General features: G+C 40.4%; 2 long non-coding RNA genes across 2 annotated transcripts; both read right to left on the bottom strand.

The window, feature by feature from the left end:
• Window positions 1–869: 869 nt before the first annotated feature.
• LOC146665486 (uncharacterized) lies at window positions 870–1,832 on the bottom strand. Its single transcript, XR_014912389.1, has 4 exons — window positions 1,446–1,832; window positions 1,240–1,332; window positions 1,084–1,151; window positions 870–1,006 (listed from the first exon to the last, which is right to left on the bottom strand). It is a non-coding gene; the product is annotated as an uncharacterized LOC146665486 (long non-coding RNA).
• Window positions 1,833–9,535: 7,703 nt separating this feature from the next.
• Window positions 9,536–13,625, bottom strand: LOC146665485 (uncharacterized). The gene is made up of 2 exons (XR_014912616.1): window positions 12,163–13,625; window positions 9,536–11,249 (listed from the first exon to the last, which is right to left on the bottom strand). It is a non-coding gene; the product is annotated as an uncharacterized LOC146665485 (long non-coding RNA).
• Between the last annotated feature and the right edge of the window lie 5,853 nt (window positions 13,626–19,478).

Raw genomic sequence — 19,478 nt, 5'->3', positions numbered from 1 at the left:
TGTGATACACTTCTAGCCAATCATTTTACGTTTCCGAGAATAGTAGGCGGGCCCAGGTACGTACGTTCTTTTAGAGCAAACTCAGCAGCCTGCAACAAGTGCTTTAAGCTGATACTGTGATACTGTCAAAGGAGGTAACACCTCAAATCCGATGAAACACCTGGCGACGCATAGCGTTTTTTTTAAAAGCCCAGAAATGCGCCGTATTTGATAGCTTGCTGCGAGACCTCACACCGAGCGCATCTACTGCGGGTGGGTTGCCTGTTATGCAACATCCCCCAAAAACATGAAGAGTAGAGTCCTGGGGCCCGTTCTTCGTACCTCGCTAAGTAGGTTAGCCGGATTAGATTGTTGACGATTTCGCGTGATCCTGGATCAGTCGGTTCCCCGAAGCTCATCCGGGACTTGCTGTCATAGCAACAGAGCCGTAAGCGTAAACCTGCTCGGGAGCAGGTTTACTTTATGTAAACAGGATTAGATCGCGGCCACGCAGGTATGTCCGCTTCATTTATACGAAAGCAACAGCGATAAATAAATAACATCAATGTAACTGAAGATAATGCAGCACTTGATCCTTTTATTGATGTCACACAGATACATACAGGTCATTTCCTAAAAAAGGGAAATGTACTATTAACATTCTATTACATGTATGTGATTATTACAGATTTAATTCATATTTCAGAGTAGTAATTGTAAATTACTTCGTGTAATCAAGATGAGAGACCACGGCTATAAAAGCCAAGGTGGATTTGGGAAGTCTGTCGCAGCCGTGTCCTGTCCGTATACGCGAGCAACCCATTGCGGAAGGTGCAAGATTGATAAGGAGAGTCCTCAGAATTCAGCGTATATTGCGGGATAGACAGGATCCTTTAGCTCAGCGCGACAGTGTGCTCATAGAGAGATATCGATTTTCCCGTGAGGATATTATTTACTTAACCAACTTGTTGACGAGGGGGTGCAGGACCACCACCTGTCTTTTTTTGCTCTGCCCTTTTCTTGGTTGCTGTTATAAACAAACAAACAGATTATTTCAGGCTCTCTTTCCAAGAGACGAAAAGCAATATAAGTGATAAATATTACCATTCTGTAGGATATTCTTATATTTCACTTTTACTTGTTCCCATGTTCTAGTGGGTCCTGTTGTGGCTCTAATGTGAAAGAGGATATAATATAACAATATAATATAATGTAATATAATATTGGATAATATAGTGTAATATAATAAATCTACCCTACCGCCTACTGGTGTTGGCCAGAGGGGCCGATGGCGCAATATGGCAGCCTCGCTTCTGTCAGTCTGCCCCAGGGCAGCTGTGGCTACAACCGTAGCTGCCTCCACCAGTGTGTGAATGTGAGAGTGAATGAATAGTGGCATTGTAAAGCGCTTTGGGTGCCTTGAAAAGCGCTATATAAATCCAATATATTATTATTAAATTACTTACGAGTTTAATTTGTCAGCAACTTTCTGCCAGCCCTCTCTCCTTGCTTTTGCAGCCTTTGCAGTGTTCCCTTGCGTTCTGATTAAACTCTGAAACTCCTGAAATCCCTCACTCAGGAGTTCTTGCTCTGCTGCCGAAAAATACCGAGCCGAGCGCGCTCCTTCGACATTTTCGCCGACCAATCAGAGGGTTGCCGATCAATGTTTCTACTATCGATGCGTAGCCCCTTTTATGACACCCAGTGATGTCACATTACTGCGTCCAGCTGTACTAATCGTCAACAGCAGGTGTGTTCGGGGAACCGGATTAGCGAGCTCACGGTTAGCGCGATGATTTGATCTTGGATGTGTCATTTGATCTTGGATGTAGTAAGCGACGTACGAAGAACGGGCCCCTGGCCCCTAGCCCTGCCAGTGTAGCAGAAATGATGACGGATGATGATGGCAGCAGCAGCCGTTCTTCTCTGCGTGAGTAGCTAAATGTTGTTCGTGTGTAATTCACGTTGAGTAGACTAACCGCGTTATTACATTAATGCATGTAAGGTGAACTAGCAAACATCATCATAGCTACATGCGGCTGTCTTCTTGTTTGATGGCAGATACTCCCTTCACCCTGGCCAAAAAGGCTAAAATGACCAAAGAAAAAGTGGAAAACAGTTAAACATGAGAGGTTTTTGGACAAAGTTTGTGTTTTTTCCATTGTTTAAGCACTGCTTCCAGCCAAGAATCATACCATATATGCCCCATAGCTGCAGAAAAGGCTAACATTGTTATCTTTTTACAAAAAACAGCTGAGCATGAGAGGTTTTTGGACCAATTTTGTGTTCTCTATTCTTTAAGCACCGGTTTGAGCACCGGCACGTTTCAAAAGTACCGATTTGGCACCGGTATCGGATAAAACCTAAACGATACCCATCCCTAGTAATGACTTCATGAACTTCTTTACAAACACTTTTTAACTATTAGAGAAAAAATTACTCATAATTATCTAACGATGTTATGTACAGCTACTTTCAGTAGCACTGATAATTTATTATTTTTCTCTAATCGGTCTTTCTCAGTTACTTTCATTAATTACTTCCTATATAATATTCTATTAGAACGATTAGAGCATGTTGTAGGTTTTACAGGTACTGTATCATATCTAACAGAGTCCAATTTGTTTATGTAAATGGAGAGCCTTCTCACGCTGAGGTTAATTATAGAGTTCCACAGGGTTCAGTGGTAGGACCAGTTCTGTTTACATTATACATGATTCCCTTAGATAGTGTTAACAGAAGGCATAGCATACATTTACCGTATTTTTCAAACCATAAGGCGCACAGGATTATAAGGCGCATTAAGCGAAACAAAACAGTCAGATAAGTCAAACTTTACTCAACTCGTTCTTCTTGCTTCCTCCACTTCCTTACCATTGATTCATTAATGTTGAGTTCTCTCGAAGCTGCTCTAGTCTCATGTTGTCTCAGTATATTAATGACTAACCTCGTATTGTGGATGGATTATCTCAGTTGTTCTCCTGACTGACGTTTGGTCTTTTTACAGCATCCTGCCATGCGATTGCATTTGTTTCTAACCATCGGGAACCTTCATGTTAAATTTTATCGAGTGGAAAAAGTTAGCTTCACTGTGTTTGTTATGCTAACATAGCTGTGTCGCTAGCGATCAGTAGCACATCATTATATACCAGCTAGCCCAACTTCAGTAACCCTAAAAAAAAGTCACTGCTGTTTAGTTTTCTGTCTTCATTTATGTCGAGTCGAGAGTGATAGCAGAGCTGTACGTTTAAATTTTTCAGAAATCTTACTCAGAACATGCAATATCATGTTTAGGTGGAAAATAGCAAGCCAACTTCCTGCTAACATGTAACTCAGTTAAATTTAATAAATTCTGTTTTCATGGATGCCTGGATGTTAAACTTAATTGTTACACCTGGTAAAGCAGCAACACCGATAAATTTATTAAAGATGAAAGAATTTAGACAGTTTTTAACTCTCAGTGATGCCGCAGTGTTCGTTTGACTTTGGGACCGTCGTTTGACAGATTTGAGCGCCGTGTTTCACATAAAATCGGTTCGAGGTCAGTAAGCACAAACAGAATTCATACATAAGGCGCACTGTCAATTTTTGAGAAAATTAAAGGATTTTAAGTGCACCTTAAAGTACGGAAAATACGGTACACTGCTTTGCAGATGACATTCAACTTTATCTATTCATGAAGCCAGATAACACACACCAATTAGACTGCAGGAATGTTTTAAAGACAAAAAGGGGCCTGGGTGACCTCTAACTTTCTGCTTCTAAATTCAGATAAAACTGAGGTCATGATTCTCAGCCCTGAAAATCTTAGAAATATGGCATCTAACCAGATTCTTACTCTGGCATATATTGACATATTTTTGCATAATATCTCTAAAATTAGAAACATCCTGGCTCTGAGTGACTCCGAGAAACTAGTTCATGCATTTATAACTTCTAGGCTGGACTACTGTAATTCTTTATTATCAGGATTTCCTAACAACTCCCTGAAAAGCCTTCAGTTAATCCAAAATGCTGCAGCAAGAGTACTGAGAGGGACTAGAGAGAGTGTATATTACTCCCATACTGGCTTCCCTTCATCTGTTAAATTTAGAATCAAATTTAAAATTCTGCTCTTCAAATAGAGGATCTTAAATAATCAGACCCCATCTTATCTTAATGACCTTATAGTACCATATCACCCCAAATCAGCTTGCTTTAGACTGCTCAAGTTAAACTCTTTAAATTATATTCCCATCTGCACTGACTGTGTCACAGTCTGGCTGAGGCAGACTGTAAGGAGTGAAGAAGGTGGACCCAAGTGCGGACACACAAAATAACAAAACATATTATTAACTGAAAAACGAGCCGTTTATTAAAGGCTGGATTTAGTTTTCCCCCTTTCTAAATCATAATCTAAACTGGCTGAGCGAAACATAACAAAACCCTGGAACACGGACATAGACATACAGATCTGGCATGAATGGAGACTAGATAGAATAACAGATGCTCAAACAAAAAATGAATGAACACACAGAGACTAAAAGCACACAGGAGCTGATCATGGGAAGTGGAAACACATGGGAAAACAGCTGACACAAATGAACATAACGATGTCACAGAGGAAGAGTAAAACTAAACACAACGAACATAGAAACACAAGACCTCTTCAAAGTAAAACAGGAAACATGAGACGCAGACGTGGCAATACAATCTTGACAACCTGAAATCACAGACAAGAAATACATTAGACTAACCAGAAGACGTAAGTGTAACATAGCTAGATTAAACTTGAGGCAACTAAATAATTAACCTCGAACATTATCTTCAAAATATAGCAAAAGAGATCAAAACCAAATGAGAGCACTGGGTCACAGACCAGACCCTGACAGACTGTGTGAAAGTTAAACTTCAAGCGCTCACAATGACCACGTGTGATAACTGTATTTCATCACATCATGATTATCAAGACTGAGTGTATAACTCATACCTCCAGCAAAAGGTCAAAGTTGCAAACCACACCTGAGTACACCACACGCTCTCTGCATCATCATCACAGTTTTAATTCTAGACATCAGGGTACCAACGCTGGCTGCTCCTCTACAGATCTATCACACCGATGCTTTCATCCACTCACAGAAACCAGGTTCAGTCTTAGACTGTGAATGTTGCTATAAAACTAAAACTGAGCAGACCTGAAAAATACATTTGCATATCCTCTGTACTTACTATAAGGGCTCAAAAATCAAAACCCTATTTTTGGGTTTATTTGCATTTCACCTCCTACGTTCTGATTGATTGGAACAGAAACCCACCTGGTTTTACCTTTTCCAGATTTTGTCCTTCACATCTTCTCCTTTTCCTCTTTTATTTTTTTGTCTTTATCTCTTTAATCCTCTTATTTTCTCTCTGGTGTTGTTCTTCAGTTCTTCTGTTGTCTCTTATTGGTTTGTATCTTCCTCGTGTTGTTTTACTTTTTTTATTCCTGTTTCTTAAGCTTTCTCTTGTTGTTCTCTCTGCTCCTTTATTTGGTCTTTGTGTCAATTTTACTCCTTCCTCAGAGAGAGACTCGTCTTTATCAATAATTCATCCTGTTTGGTGTCGACTCGCAGCTCTCTCAGAGTCAAATAACACACCAATCTTAAAAGCATAAAACATGAAGACTGCACAGCTGTTTAAATCAGTATTCATTAGTTACACAGTGAAAATAAACACATAGAAAATATAACAGGTCAAATCTAAAAACTCATCAGTAAGTACTGACAGTGAAAATAAAAACTAGTTTCAGGAAAGAGACAAACTGAAACTTCTTACATGAAAAAACCCAACAATTTCACCTGTAACCTGATCAGCCAATAGTAAGTAAAGTAAGTAAAATTTATTTATATAGCACTTTTTAAGACAAAAACGCTGTTACAAAGTGCTTCACATGAAGACATGTCAAACAAACAATATAGCAACATAGAGGAAATATAAAAGCATATCAAACAAGCAATAGTACAATATAAATACAATAGAAAGTACAACTATTTTCTGGTTTCTGTGTCAACCTATCAGGTTACAGCTCAGTATAAACTAAGGTCGCCTAGCAACAGAGAGAGTGAGCAAGAGAGAAAGAGTTGGAGATGAGAGGAGGAGCCACATAAGAAGGATGAGCCTGAGGAGGAGGAGGCAGCTGGTGTACAGAGGAGTGTTTATGTTTCACCTGCAGTTTTTTGTTCTGATCCCCTGTCTGCACACCTTTAGGGCCACATGAATTTTTCTCTGAGTGAGAAAAACGCTGCACACACACAGAGAGATACTTGTAACTTCAGCCAGACAGAAAAAAACATACGACCAGAGTTCTTTTCAGAGCAACCTGTTTCCTGTGAGCAGGTTTGGAGTGCCCCCTGCAGGTCTCTCTGGGTTTGACATCTCATCGGTCACATTCTGATGTTACAGGAAACAATACCACTGTCTCAACTCAGCAGCTCATTCAGAGGTTCAGAGAGAAACTGGAACTGTGTGAGTGTGTGAGTAAATCTAGTGAAGGTGAGGAGCTCACCTGACTGATCACCGGACTCCTTCTTTCACTGTTTCCTCTTCTTTGTTCATCTCAGAGAGAAACTAAAGTGACTTTTCTATATATATCTGATGCTCAGACTGGACTTCCTGTTTTAGCATTAGCCCTGAGGTGACTCTGAGAGACCTCAGGATCATAGCCCAGCATTTCAGACCCTCACTTGCAGATCGATAGAAAAGATGCGATTCTAACAGGGGATTGTGGCTACAGGTTTAGAGTAGATTAAATCCACCTGGGTGTCACCTGAATGCTGCTTCAAATAAACAAGGCAGGAAACTCCTTACACACTCTAATTAGGCCTAACTATTTCACATCAGATTTAAATGAGTTTCATGAATGTTTTAAACTCTTAAATTTGGGGTTAAATTCAAACTTAAACTCAGACTGGGCCCTCATTGAACTTTGACTCCTTTGGTCCAACTGTCCTTTTTTGTGTGTTTTTCTAACACTTCTACCGTCTTTGGTGAACATATAAAGCTCTGTGAATAGCACGTTGTTTTTAATAGGGAAACACTGTACAGGAAAGTGTGACTGCAATACAGAAGAAGAAACAATAGAACATGTTTTAATGCATTGTCAGAAATATGATGCTGAAAGAAGACAATTGATCAAAAAGCTTGGTGATATGAAAAGTGAAACTGGACTTATTTACTTTTGCAAATATGTGATGTCTTGATAAACCGAGAAGATATTTGAAGTTTACATTGAAGCTAGATATTGAAGCTACATTCTCGCCTGAAAATATGTTAAAAGTTTTTTTTGTGACCCAGAAAGAGAAATATTTCAAACTCTTAAGCCGTGCTCCTCTGCCATTGCCACGTTTGAAAAGTATTTTGATGCTTGTATAAAAATATTATAAATAATAATTTAATTAATAAAGTATTGACAAGACTAATAAGAGTAATATTACAACTAAGTAGCTGCCGTCATTGTTGGAAACTGGAATTGGTTGGGCCGTGCTATGAATTCTGGGATAGGTTGGGCCACGAAGGATACACCCGACCCATCCTTCAAATTTGGGGAAATGAAGGACGCATTTGTCAGCTGCATTTGGAGCAGCCTTTGAATTGGGACAGCCTTCGTCGCGTCGCTGTGACGTAACCGGCCTTCAAATGCGGCCTCCGATGGATGCAGCCCCTGAGTTGAGACACAGCCGTAGGCAACGTGACACACTTAACTTGGAATACACTAAGGTAAGAAACACAAAGATGAGACTAAGGGAACAGGATGTAAACTAATAATCCTAAAGTCTTTTATGACTAAATTAAAAATCTCAAATAATATAGTAGGGAACTAAAAAGAAATTGAAAAACTTCTAAACACAAGGAAATCAATCGTAATTAAATTAGAATCAATAGAAACAAGTCCACTTCTTCAAATCAAAACAATAATGAATTAACAAGATTCAAAACATGAAACACTGGGTAAGAGACTCAGAACCATGAAAAAAATACATTTTTGAGTTATGGTATTAATTAAACAAGAAAACTATTCAATACCTATGTCTGGCAGGTCTGAAAATATTGAGGCCTGGGTGTGGAAGTGAAACCTATCTCGGTTTTCCAAAAAATATGTTTAATTGCCATAAATTTATGATTTATCAAGAGGGGCAATCACTTTTTAGACTGTTCTTTCTCCTTTTTCCCCTTAATAGCTGAATTCATTATTTAAAAACTGTATTTTGTTTTTACTCAGGACAATCTGAAGGTGAAGCTTCAGTGAAAATAACTGTGGAGAGAATTCAGTGGATAACCTGCCTGCTCCTCTGCAAATGTCACTCTGGAAATTCTGCCTTACAATACTACCTGTTTATCCTCTTTGCCTGCAATAAAACCTAATATTTCATCCCAACGTCCTGTTTGAGTCCAGGTCAGAGTCAGGTGTAACAAATGTCTTCCATTACCTGAAAAGTAACAACAATTATCGATTTTCTTCCTCTTACCCAGGGCAGGGGCAGCAGAGGCCCTCCCTCTCCCCAGCCACATCCTCCAGCTTATCTGGGGGAACACTGGGGCTTTCTCAGGCCAGCTGACAGATATAATATCTCCAGCGTGTCCTAGGTCTGCCTTTGTCCAGGAATGTCTAGCTCCTTTCAGTGCGGAGGACTCGTGGCTCTACTCTGAGCCCCTTCCGGATGGCTGAGCTCTACACCTTACCACACTGAGGGTCCAAACCACATCATCTGCAAAAAGCAGAAATTAGACTCTGAGGCCACCAAAGTGGAAGCCTTTATCCACCTGCCAATGCCTAGAAATTCTGTCCATAAAACTATGAACAGAATCTGCGACAAAGGGCAGCTCTGAGTCCAACACCCACCGGAAATGAGTCCGACTTACTGCCTGTGATGCGGACTAAGCTCCTGCACTCCTGCAACAGTTGTACATGGATCGAATGGCCCATAGCATGAGGGCATTCGCCCATACTTTTGAAGCATCCCCCACAGGACACTCCAAGGGACACAGTCGAATGACCTGTTTCCCAACCTGAAGGCATGCTCTCATTCCCTTTCATAGAGAATTCGTATACATCTTCTCCTTAAAATTCATGAAAGGGTCCAAAGGTTCAATTTTCAGGGACACTTTTGAAAAATATAAACTAAATGTTAATTCCTAGCACATTTCATCCCATTTTATTTGATAATTTATTTTTATTATTATGATTTTTTAATATATATAATTTGATTATTGTCAGTATATACTGTTGTATCTTTCTTTCTGCTTTGTTTCATCTGCACTTGTCTGCTTGTAACACTGATTATGAATGATGTACTGTACTGTGCCATGTTTTTGTTATTCAATAAATGCATTACAAACCCCCCCAAAACTCACTGCACACATGCAGCATGATCCGTGCACATCTGCCAATTCATGCACCCATGCTTGATGATGTAAGTGAACGAAAAGAAAGCCAAGTATTTTTAGAGATTTGTACCAACAGGAAGCTCTGAAAGTGAAAAAGATGTTTGTAAGTCAAATGATTGCTGTTTACTCAGGTTTAGATTCAGACATTTTAAAATAATTTACATCTTCAAATAATTTTTTTTATTTGTGTTTATGTTTTGGTGCACACATTTGTGACACAAGCCATTGTACAGAGTTATACATCTTAGTTTATGCTTGTGGATCAAATCAAAGGTCGCAGATCCAAATTGGGCAGGGTTCTGCCTCCTATCAGCTCCGATCACAATATATGATCAACTACATCATCAATAATTGTTTCATTGTTAACAGTAAAATAATTAAATGGTGACTTTATATTTTAACAATAATTAATGATGATTATCATAAAATCTGTAATGATTGATTCTAAAAATCAGAGAAATGTTTGGCTCGCTGTTACTGAGACTTTAATGTTGTGCGAGCAGCCACAGAGATGAAGTTTTACATTTAAAATTTTATTCCACATGATGACCTGTGCTCTGATTGCTTCATTTGATTTGCATAGTCACTGTGATGAAAACAGAAAAAAAACAAGAATAATGCCAATTATGTGTCAAATATAAAACAACAAATAACAACAACAAAAACACAAACACAAATGTTCATCATCATCAAGAAAAACAAACAGTATAATTTACAGCTGCTTTTTTACAACCTGATAAAAAATATTTTTAGATCAGTTCATTTGGAGTTCGTAATGATCAAGAACTTTTGTAATAATCAATAAAGTTTCAATCATTGAATTGAACATTTTAAAGATTTTTCAGCTGAATTCTGAATGTTTACAAAATTCAAACATCACTATATAACCATGTAGAACATTGGAGAACAATCCTCTGTCTGATATTAGATATAATCAGTTATAATCCAACATATTGATTATATCCAGTAACACTATAAAATCATACCTAATGTTGTTTACAGGAAAAACATCAAAACTATAGGTTTCTTGACAAAGGCACAGAAGTGAAACTGCGGTTCAGTGGTGGCCATTTTGTGTCTAAAAATCATCTCCCCAATATTTTTTTATATGTATTGATATAAAACTGCCAGTAAAAAAATAAAATACCATCAAGGGCAAAAAAAACCCAGGACCCCATAAAGACCCCGAGTCCCAAAAGTCCCTGTGATCCCCGAAGTCCGCAGGGCACCACAAAGACGCCATGACCCCTCAAGTGTTTGTAACCACACAAGTCCCCATGGCCTCTGAAATCCCAGTTCTGGGTAGGGATGGTGGTGAGGGGTGGAGGTTTGAGCTTCACAAACATGTAAGTGAAGTATTTGAGACACAAAATGGCCACAGCGAGAAAACATCCTCCAGTTCATGAAATTTCCTTCCCTCCTTCCTTCATTGTTTCCTCATTTCCTTCCATCCTTGTTTCCTCTAGAAGAGCAAATAAATAAATCTGAGCCAGTCACAATCCTTCTACTGTTATGACATCACGCTCTGCAGCGATGATGTCACTTCTTTCTCCTGCAACGGTAGCAGCAGGCACGGCAGCTCCCCCCTTCATCATCCCCCCCTCCATCCACCTTCACCGTGTATGGTGGGGGGGCGGAGCTCGACACTTGGTACGGGTTCTCATTGCTGGTAATAACCATTGGATTGGCTATCACTGTGGAGTCACTGGAAGAGTGGAGCTTAGCCCGTGGAATAGTTACCTGACCGTAGGGGTTCTCCAGAGAGACGTTGATATTTGAGGACATGCTGACACGTCACAAGACGGTGAGGCTAAAATTATGTCCAATCAGGCAGCTGGCCAATCAGTTAATGCAGTGCAGGAAGAGACCTATGTGAAAGGAAACAGATCAATACAGGTGATCAATAAGTACACTTACTGCAGAACTGATGTTCCGATCAGAGTGACTGATCAGATCTGACCAATAAGAGGAGTGGTTGATTATTCAATGAATGATGAAAGTAACTGAGTAATTTCACTGATTGAGTACATTCACAGAGTAAAACAAAGTTAAGGATCTGAGTACTTTGTCCTCTGCTTTATACTTTTACTTGTGACCCTTGAAGTATGTGATAGTACTCAGTGATGCTGCAAAAGCCCCACGCCCAGACATCTGCCCATTAATTTGGTTGATTGATTGGATTTGATTAGCTCGTGCAGTAACACTGAAGTTAGATTAATTCACCGAGGCCCAGATTTCCTGCTTTAAGTGAAGGCACCATTTGATGACACTCCTGGACCAACAGGTGAGGCATGTTACCTGGATGAATGTGGCTGTGAGGTGTACACACTCTGAGTCATCACATGAAGTCAGCAGTGAAGTACTCAACACTTTAACTGAAGTAAAAAGTACCACAGGTTACAAGTTGAAGTACTGCAAATCTTAGTATTTAGACACATTCAGAGGTCTGATTCCACCATTTATATGGTGGGGTAAAGAGCAGGTAAACACAGTACTGTAGTGTATTTTACTTTGATTTACTGTACTACAGTACACTGTAGTGTACGGCAGAGTGTACTGTACTATAGTGTAGCACAGAGTACTGCATTATACTGAGGTTTCAGTCACATTTTAAAGTCCTCTCGAGTGAATCAAAGTATTTATAAACTAGAGGTACTGCAGTAACCAAGTACAGAGTTACTTCTACTGCGTCTATAACATGACGTACTCCAGTGTTTAGCTGAAGTAGATGTATTGTAGTATTTGTACTACAGAGGATTTAAAGGGGTTTCAGGGACTCACCTGTATGTTCGTCGGTCGCCGCCGCCGTGTTCTTCTTCTTCTCTGAAATGGAAACAAATCTGACTCTGCTCTCTCTCATTCTGGCTCACTATGTGCGTGAAGCTCGCTTGACCGCCTCGCCCAAACCTGTTCTACCGGCCGACACGCCCTCTCTCTCCCTCTGTTCATTTTCTATGTAACTCGACCACTGTCACTGCAAACCCGACACCACCTCCTCGCTGTGGTTTCGGTGCCCCCCCCCCACAAACGCAAACTATAAGTTGGTCTCTATTTGAATTTGACTTCATTTAATGTCATTTTTTTGCTGTGCATGTGTTTTTTTTGTGTGCGTGTGTGTTCCTGTCTAGCTGTCTTTGTGAGGACCGAAATCTGCATTCTATTGTACTTGGGAGAACCAACAGTCACTGTGAGGGCGCACAAACCGGTCTTCACAAATTTGACGGCGTTAGGGTCATTTTTAATGTTTAGGGTTAGGGGCCAGGGAAAGCATTATGTCAATGAAGGTCCTCACTAAGATAGCTGAACGGGCTTGTGTGTGTGTGTCTGTGTGTGAGAGCGAGAGCGCGCGTGCCAGATGATCAATATGTGTGATCACATGCAGGAAGTCGTGCATTTAATTTCTGGTAAACTTTTAAAAACCAAACAGGAAACTGTGTTTAACAGAAGTCAGTAAACTCAGCAGACGTGTGCGCCTTGACCGGTTGAACAGAAACCACTTCATTCCTTCAGTTTCCTGATGAAAGCCCCGCCCACACTCTGCTCCTAATGGCTGGATTTGACATTTTTCTCATTCCTCTTATGACGCCCTGTGTTTTCAGTGCTGACGAAGACTCTCAGCTCCTGCGAGACGTTTTAAATGTCCAAACTGTGACAATGTGTTTGATGCAGTTTAAAATCAAAGAATCAACAAATAATTCAATAAATCAAATCAAATCACTTTTATTGCCACATCACATGTGCAGGTACATTGGTACAGCACATGTGAGTGAAATTCTTGTGTGCGAGCTTCACAAGGAACAGAGTTGTGCAAAATACAATAATGTAAACAAGCAAAATACAAGAATGGCTACATCTGAACTAATAAATATATGTACAATATATAATAGTATATGCATTTCTGGATGTGTATACTAAATATTTTTCTACGTGTGTGTGTGTGTGTGTGTGTGTGTGTGTACGCATATTTTACAAATTAAATAGAGTAAACAATAAATAAAATATATAAAAATATACAGAGTTGAGACATGTGCAAAACAGTGGTATTACTGTACAGTATGGAGTGCATAATGTTGAAGTTCCAGTAGTGAAGCTGAGGTGTCTATGACGTGTTCAGCAGTCTGATGGCCTGGTGGAAGAAGCTGTCTCTCAGTCTGCTGGTACAGGACCGGATGCTGCAGAACCTCCTTCCTGATGGAAGTAGTCTGAACAGTTTATGGCTGGGGTGACTGGAGTCCTTGATGATCCTCCCCGCTTTCCTCAGGCACCGCTTCCTGTAGATGTCTTGGAGGGAGGGAAGCTCACCTCCAATTATCCGTTCAGAGCACCGCACTACTCGCTGGAGAGCTTTGCAGTTGTAGGCGGTGCTGTTGCCATACCAGGTGGTGATGCATCCAGTGAGGATGCTCTCAATGGCACAGTGATAGAAGGTCCTGAGGATGCGGGGGCTCATGCCGAATCTTTTCAGTCTCCTGAGAAAGAAGAGGCGCTGCTGCGCCTTCTTCACTGTTTTGTTTGTGTGTACTGACCACGTAAGATCCTCAGCCAGATGTACACCAAGGAACCGGAAGCTGCTCACTCTCTCCACAGCAGCGCCGCTGATGGTGATGGGGGTGTGTACTTCTCTGCACCTCCGGAAGTCCACTATCAACTCCTTTGTCTTTGCGACGTTGAGGGTGAGATGGTTGTCTTGACACCAGTGGGTCAGGGCGCTGACCTCCTCCCTGTAAGCCGTCTCATCACCGTTGGTGATAAGACCCACCACTGTAGTGTCGTCCGCAAACTTCACAATGATGTTGGAGCTGTTAGTGGCTGTGCAGTCGTAGGTGTAGAGTGAGTACAGGAGAGGGCTCAGTACACACCCCTGTGGAGCACCAGTGTTCAGTGTGACGGGGGATGAGGTGATGCTGCCCAGTCTGACCACTTGGCGTCTTTCAGACAGGAAGCTAAGGATCCAGCTGCAGAGGGAGCTGCTCAGTCCTAGATCCTGCAGTTTCCTGTCCAGCTTCGAGGGAACGATGGTATTGAATGCTGAGCTGTAATCTACAAACAGCATTCTCACATACGTGTCTCTCTTCTCCAGGTGTGACAGGGCAGTGTGTAGTGTCAGGGCTATGGCATCATCAGTGGACCTGTTGTGGCGGTATGCGAACTGTAGAGGGTCCAGTGAGTCGGGTAGTGCAGAGCAGATGAAGTCCCTGACCAGCTTCTCGAAGCATTTGCTTACGATGGGGGTCAGGGCTACAGGTCGCCAGTCGTTCAATGAGGAGATGGTGGAGGATTTGGGTACAGGGACGACGGTGGCCATTTTGAAGCAGGCTGGGACTACAGACAGAGAGAGGGAAAGGTTGAAGATGTGTGTGAACACTCCAGCCAGCTGAGCCGCGCATGACTTGAGGACGCGGCCGGGAATCCGTGAATGTCCTCTGACCCTCCAAAACCTTATTAGGCATTCAAAGCTGATCATCAATATTACTGAGCCAAAAAATAAGCTGAGGTAATTCATCTTATTTTCATTTATTCCTGATACAGCAGGCAAACAGTGAACACCAGAACATTTACATTTACAGTAATGGATTACACAGCAGTGAGGAATAGATGTCATCACAGTAGATTTTTTTCTGAAAGAGCTGTAACTAAATTTAAGAATATAATCCACCCACTGTTATCTTCTTCAATGACCTATATCAACACAGAGCAGAGCAGCTACCTGAACGCTACACCAATAGAGGTCGATTATCTTGTTAATAATGTTACCTCTTCACAACATATGACTCTGGATACTGTAGCTCCTGTGAAAAAGAGCCTCAAATCAGAAGTGCTTGACTCCCTGGTATAACTTTAAAATGCGCACCATGAAGCAGATAACTTGTAAGCTGGAGAGGAAAAGGCGTATCACTAATTTAGAAGATCATCATGTAGCCTGGAAAAATAGTGTGCTGCTTAATAAGAAAGCCATCAGTAAAGCTAGAACATCTTACTATTCATCACTGATTAAAGAAAATAAGAACACCACTAGGTTTCTCTTCAGCACTGTAGCCAGGCTGTTAAACTATTATTTAAAAAGCCATCACTTGATCTCCAACCTTCCTTTCATATCAAAAATCCTTGAAAGAGTGGTTGTCAAACAGCTAACAGATCATCTGCAGAGAAATGGCTTATTGGAAGAGTTTCGGTCAGGTTTCAGAGCTCATCACAGCACAGAAACAGCTTTAGTGAAGGTTACAAATGATCTTTTCAGAAGGCATAGTATACATTTTCACTGCTATGCAGATGACACCTAACTTTATCTGTCCATGAAGCCAGATAAAACACACCAATTAGTTAAACTGCAGGAATGTCTTAAAGACATAAAGACCTGGATGGCCGCTAACTTTCTGCTTCAAAATTTGGGTAAACTGAGGCTGTACTCAGCCCTGAAAATCTTACAAATAGGTATTTTACCATATACTTACTCTTAATCGCATTATCTTGGCCTCCAGTGACACTGTGAGGAATTCAATTCAGTTCAATTTTATTTATATAGTGCTAAATCACAACAACAGTCGCCTCAAGGCGCTTTAGGAATCTGGGAGTCTTCTTACATTTGCACTATATCTCTAAAATTAGATCCTCAGCATCACATCCTGTCTCATAGTGATGTTGAAAAACTCGTTTATGTATTTATGACTACTGTAATTTGTTATTATAACCTCCCTGAAAAGCTTTCAGTTGATCCAAAATACTGCAGCACGAGTACTGACAGGCAGAGACTGATTAGAAAGAGGGAGCATAATTCTCCTATATTGGCTTATCTTGATTGGCTCCCTGTTAAATCCAGAATTTAAAATCCTGCTCCTCACATATAAGGTCTTAGCTTAATGACCTTATAGTACTTCAGTATCACCCCATGAAAGCAAGAGTATTAAGTAGAATGGGAGGCCGAGCCTTGAGCTTTCAAGGCCCCTCTTCTATGTAACCAGTGTCCAGTTTGGATTCAGGAGACGGACACTATCCCCATTTTTAAGATTAGGTTTAAAACTTTCCTTTTGATAAAGTAGGGCTGGATCAGGTGACCCTGAATCCTCCCTTAGTTATGCTGCAATAGGTGTAGGCTGCCGGGGGCTACCCATGATGCACTGAGTGAGTTTCTTCTTCACTCACATATGTTTGTACACCTCTCTGCATTTAAATATTAATTATTATTCATCTCTGGCTCTCTTCTACAGCATGTCCTTCTCTTGTCTTTATCTGCTCAGACCCAACCAGTCGCAGCAGATGGCTGCCCCTCCCTGAGCCTGGTTCTGCTAAAGGTTTCTTCATGTTAAATGGGAACTACTGTCACCAAAGCGTTTGCTCACAGGAGGTTATATGATTTGGGGGGGTTTCTCTGTTTTCTATGTATCATTGTAGGGTATTTACCTTATGATATAAAGTGCCTTGAGGCAACTGTTGTTGTAATTTGGTGCTATTTAAAAAAATGAATTGAACTGAACTAGTATTCCAGTGTAACTGTGAGACAGGGTGTGTTTCTAATTTTAGAGGTATTGCACAAATTGAGAAAAGCAGTCCTACATATGTTTTTAATCTGGCATTGAGAAGCAACTGGTTAAAAACAACATAAAAACAACTAGTTCGATACAATAGTTCTACGATTTTTAGGGCTTAATAATAATAACCCCAGTTTTACCCGAATTTAGAAGCAGAAAGTTAGCGGCCATCCAGGTCTTTATGTCTTTAAGACATTCCTGCAGTTTAACTAATTGGTGTGTGTTATCTGGCTTCATGGACAGATAGAGCTGGGTGTCATCTGCATAGCAGTGAAAATGTATGTTATGCCTTCTAATGATACTCCCCAAGGGATTATAATGTAAACAGAATTGGTTCTAGCATTGGGCCTTATATAACTTTATAATTAACCTTAGTGTGTGAAGAGGACTCCCCATTTACATGAGGAATATAACAGAAAATAAAAACATGTACTCAATAAATTCACAGATAAAAGCTGTCCCATGCCACAGTAGTCATATTTTCAGGTGTGTTCTTCATAGAGCTCTATTACCCGCGCTCTAGTAACACCTCTGATTGGAGGAGGAGGTGCTTTGATATGAGCATGCATGAGTCTGAAGCAGAAACTTTAAGTGTTTTTCTGTGCGCTGGAAATTACCTTAATCTGAGCGCTTTGATAATGTCAGAGAGAAAAATGTTTGGTATTTTTCATCAGAGGTGTGGACTCGAGTCACATGACTTGGACTCGAGTCAGACTCGAGTCATTAATTTTATGACTTTAGACTTGACTTGAAAAAATGTTCTAAGACTTGTAACTTGACTTGGACTTTTACACCAATGACCTGGGACTTTAAATTGGACTTGAACCGGTTTACTTGAAAAGACTTGATATTTTACCCCAAATATAAAATTTAACATGCATATTATATAGAGATTGAAAATGTGACGTCATTCACGGGTAGAACCGCAAAGGATTCTGGGAACTCGTGGCAAGCGGTACTAGCGCACGCAGGCTTTCAATTGAAATCAGTTACACAGCGATAAAAAGAAACACAAAAATGTCAAGAAGCTGTTGTATTATTAACTGCAATAGCCGGTCACATGACAGCCACGGGAAGCCGACGGGTAAAGAGATCGGTTGTTATCGGATTACGTCGTTGAAGAGAAATTGTTCGAGCCATGTTTCCGAAGTAACAAAGAGGCGACTGGATTGCAGCCATTCAAAGACCAAATATAACGTCCCAGAACACTCCAGCTCACAGGTTAGTCTGCTCCAAGCATTTACACGAAGGTCAGTCTGCTGTTGTAGTTAATGCGTCATTTTTCTTAACATAATTGGTGATATAGGTTACAAGCAAGTCTGGCGCTGAACAGAAATTGTCGCGCTATGCTCCTTTGTTTATTGTGCATAAATAGTGAATTGTCCTGACACAATATTGCGTTTCGCCTCTGTTATTATGGTACATTGACAAAAACATATACTTTTATTCACAGGATAAAACAGGTTTTTTGTATCACTAATTGCCCAGTACGATTACAGCATACAGTATTATTGTCACTGCTACATTTCTGTGATGGGTACCAGAAATTATTTCCACTACTAATTAATTACCGTTGAGCTCAAAGGTCCTATTAATAAACGGTTAAGGAATGTGTATTTATGAAGATGATTTGTGAGACTGGTAAACTTATGATACGTACGATGGTCTTTCGTTCTACACGGTGCATTTCAAGGGCCTGTACCCATCCGTCGGTAAACTGTACCTGGGCTTGTTGCAGTGACCTGAAATTACTAAACTTCATGAGTGTATGCACTCACTCCAAGAACCGTATGATTATAAATATGCATATAAATATGCTACGATGAGATAGCTGACTTCATCTAACTAGCAAATGTTGTCCAGGCTACGTTGGTGATACAGTTTTTTTTTAATGTGTATATTTTTGTCATGCGATTTTAAAGCCGGTCCTACAACCGCATCCAAGAATAACATGCAGCTTATCTCAGAACTGTCGGTGAAAATTATTCTTGGAGCTAGGTTTAATTGAGCTGCATTTTAAAGAGGTGCAATTTCACAATTTGTGTATATTTTCTAAGTTCACTATTTTGTCATGTGTTGAGAAAAACACAGATTTTAAAATTACATGGTCTAATATTTACATTTAGCATAACTGCAACATTATTTTTTCGTTTTTTTTTTAAAGACTCGAAAGGACTTGAAATTCAAAGTTTCAGACTTGTGACTTGACTCGGACTTTTACACCAGTGACTTGAGACTCGACTCTGACTTGCCTGACATTACTTGAGACTTGACTTGAGGATAAAGACTTGAGACTTACTTGAGACTTGCAAAACAATGACTTGGTCCCACCTCTGTTTTTCATAACAAGGATGTGGGGAGTGACGAAGGGCTAATACCTGCTACAGTGAGAGATAACAGTACAGGTAAGGCTCCCTGCTGCTCTGGATATTTCTGACACTATCTAAACAAGCTGAATGGGTTTTATTGCAAGATTTAGTTTGGGGGGTCACCAAGATGCTTACCTGGCTCAGATACAGGTGTGCACATTCTCAGGTTTATTTTTATAGTTTCTACCACAGGGTGCAGCGA

Source organism: Rhamphochromis longiceps, linkage group LG7 (genome assembly GCF_057381845.1).
Source record: "Rhamphochromis longiceps isolate RC_006_pf linkage group LG7, R_longiceps_female_GT1.1, whole genome shotgun sequence".
In the NCBI taxonomy this organism is placed as follows: domain Eukaryota; kingdom Metazoa; phylum Chordata; class Actinopteri; order Cichliformes; family Cichlidae; genus Rhamphochromis; species Rhamphochromis longiceps.
This window is presented reverse-complemented; position numbering and strand designations above follow the sequence as displayed.